The sequence below is a fragment of the Colobus angolensis genome, unplaced genomic scaffold, assembly GCF_000951035.1.
Source record: "Colobus angolensis palliatus isolate OR3802 unplaced genomic scaffold, Cang.pa_1.0 Scaffold16, whole genome shotgun sequence".
In the NCBI taxonomy this organism is placed as follows: domain Eukaryota; kingdom Metazoa; phylum Chordata; class Mammalia; order Primates; family Cercopithecidae; genus Colobus; species Colobus angolensis.
This window is the reverse complement of record NW_012114710.1, coordinates 2,384,439-2,387,608: the sequence shown is the minus strand read 5'-3', so window position 1 is coordinate 2,387,608 and position 3,170 is coordinate 2,384,439. Positions and strand designations below refer to the sequence as shown.

The window sequence follows — 3,170 nt, the reverse complement described above, 5'->3', positions numbered from 1 at the left end:
ATTGGGGAGTGGAACTTAAAATTGTCTTTTTTTTGGACAGAAGAAAATTTTGCAGGGGTGCCAAAATAATTATGAAAAGGTTATCTTTGATGCTAATAGGTCTTAGTGGTACTTTTGCTTTAGAATAATAAAGGTTAATTGGCTCAGGATACAGATCAAAATAATTTTATATACACATTGCAATAATGTCTTAAATATTTTAAGGACCACCTGTAGAGCTGCGCCAAAGAAAAAAGCCAAAGTCTTCAGAAAATAAGGAATCTGCCAAAGAAGAGAAAATCAATGACATTCCAGCTCCTGAAAGAGTTCCAAAACGTAAGTTAGACTTGGAATTTGTGCTACTACAAAAATAGTTTACGCTAGAGAGTATATTAATATTTTAAATATACATATTTTGAGATTAAGTATATGCTCAGCTTTCACTAGGTTTTGAACAACCCCCAAATCTCACTGGCTTATGACAAACATTTATTTCTAATTAATATTACATGTTGTGGCTGCAGTTTGGCTGTCATAATTTTATGTGTTGTGAAGGAATAGTCTCTATTGGGAAAAGATTTTTCTTGTGACATAGGAAAAGAGGAGGCAGAATCATGCAATGCCTCTTAAAGTTTCTGCTGACCTAGCACACTATCACTTGTACACACCTTTTATTGACCCAAGCAAGTCATATAATCAGTTTAGACGACGGGATGTGAAGTATATTTTCATTACAGGGAAGTGTTCCAGGTCCACATGGTAGTGGGCAGGGATATATAATCTTTTTACTGGGAAGGAGAAAATAGTTGTGAATAATAATATAGTTTACCACATCCTGTCCTTGTGATTTATTTCCCTCCCTCAGACAAAATACACTTACTTTTTCCCACACCCTAAGACTCTGTCTTATCTAGTCACAGCCTTCATCCTGGGCTTATCCACATCAGGGCCAGCTATGACTCGTTCTAATCCAGAAATCTATGAACTTAAACAGACAGGTTATCTGTTTTGTGTCAGGGGTTCCCAAGACCACCCCCATGTTTGGTTATTAGCTGGAAGGACTCACAAGTTTCAGAATGAAGTTGTATTTACAGCTATGATTGATTGATTGCTTGATTTTTGAGACAGAGTCTCGCTCTGTCACCCAGGCTGGAGTTCAGTGGCATGATCTCAGCTCACTGCAGCCTCTGCCTTCTGGGTTCAAGCAATTCTCCTGCCTCAGCCTCCTGAGTAGCTCACACCACCATGCCTGGCTAATTTTTGTATTTTTAGTAGAGACGGGGTTTCCCCATGTTGGCCAGTCTGGTCTCGAACTCCTGACCTCAAGTGATCCACCTACCTCAGCCTCTCAAAGTGCTGAGATTATAGGCATGAGCCACCGTGCCCAGCCTACGGCTATGATTTATTATAGCAAATAATATAAAACAAAATCAGCAAAGCGAAAAGACCTATTGTGGTGAAATCTGCAAGAAACCAGGCATAGGCTTCCAAATTTCCACTGCAGTAGAGTCACACAGGATGGGCCTGATTCCTTCAGCATCAAATTGTGACATTTGTAAAGTTTTATCTACCAGGGAAGCTCATTAGTGATTCAGTGCTCAGGGTTTTTATTGGGGGCTAGTCATGTAGGTATCCTCTGCCTACCATGTACCAAAATTCTTGACTCCCAGAAAGAAATCATAAACTACATTATTTGTACAAAGAGGATAGGCGCTGTTATCAGTTAGAGAATGGTGGGAACTCTCCTGAAATTGAAGTTCCTAGATGCCAGCCAAGAGAGCCTACCTTGCAAGCAGGGCTTTCTTTTTTTCTTTTTTTCTTTTTTTTTTCTTTCTTGAGACAGAGTCTCACCCTGCCACCCAGGCAGGAGTGCCATGGTGCAGTCTCTGCTTACTGCAACCTCCACCTTCTGGGTTCAAGCAGTTCTTGTGCCTCAGCCTCCCAAGTAGCTGGGATTATAGGCATGTGCCACCACACTTGGTTAATTTTTGTGTTTTTAGTAGAAACATGGTTTCACCATGTTGGCCAGGCTGGTCAACTCCTGACCTCAGGTGATCCGCCTGCAAGCAGGCCTTTCTCAGGAAAGCATTCTCAGACCTGCTGTGTTAACTCTTCTGCACATCCCCTGCTCAGTATACATTGTTAGACAGGGACAGGATATCCCCTTACTCTGGGAGAAGGAATCTGTTGTGTTTATGCCCCAGTTGTGTTCCTGGGGAATTGTTTCCCAGTTCATTGTTCTCCATGGTCCTTGATTTTACACTCTGGAGATCTTTTCTCTTCCATTTTCTTCTATAACCATATCTAAAGGTGGGTTTGGAGAATGTATCATCCTTAAGGGCTAAACAGCTTTCTCATACTGCTTCCTCTGCACTGAAAGTTGAGGCCTGTATATAAATTTGCTCAAGATAAAGGCTATGGGTAATAGTTGAGGGGCTGACTACAAGAAAACTATATTTGGGAGCTGGAAAAATGAAGATCTATATTACTCATGACAAAACATTTGATAATACTGTTTCCTATGAATAGTTGACAATACTATTTTTTTCTATCATTTTAGGTAATGAGATTGCAAAACAGAATGTTACTAGAGTGCCTTTGGTATTAACAGCTGCATTTGACTACAGGAAAGAGATCTGAGTTTAGAATGGAATTGGTCTATTTGTAAGTGGGAATGAAGAAGAAAATAGAGAATTCCAAAATTCTGGGACTTGTAATGTTGAAGTGAGAACAGTTTATTAACCAGGCAAGGTGGCTCACGCCAGTAATCCCAGCACTGAGGCAGAGGATTGCTTGAGATTACAAGTTCAGGACCATCCTGGACAACATAGTGAGACCCTGTCTTTATTTAAAAAAAGAAAAGTAAAGTAAAAGCCGTTTGTCTTTTTCAACCAATAAAAGTTAAAATCACGAAATGGGAGGCCGGGCACGGTGGGTCAAGCCTGTAATAACAGCACTTTGGGAGGCCGAGACCAGCGAATCACGAGGTCAGGAGATTGAGACCATCCTGGCTAACATGGTGAAACCCCGTCTCTACTAAAAAAAACACAAAAAATTAGCCGGGCATGGTGGCGGGCGCCTGTAGTCCCAGCTTCTTGGGAGGCTGAGACAGGAGAATCGCTTGAACCTGGGAGGCGGAGGTTGCAACGAGCCGAGATTGTGCCACTGCACTCCAGCCTGGATGACAGAGC

At 41.5% G+C, this 3,170-nt stretch overlaps 1 protein-coding gene across 1 annotated transcript in view; it reads left to right on the top strand.

Annotated features, from left to right (window-relative positions):
• Positions 1-201: 201 nt before the first annotated feature.
• The window catches only part of DPY19L4 (dpy-19-like 4 (C. elegans)), a 78,083-nt gene continuing 75,114 nt past the window's right edge, over positions 202-3,170 (top strand). The window contains exon 1 of the mRNA XM_011937200.1: positions 202-315. The gene's annotated coding sequence lies outside the window, so the exon portion shown is untranslated. The remainder of the gene's footprint in view (positions 316-3,170) is intronic.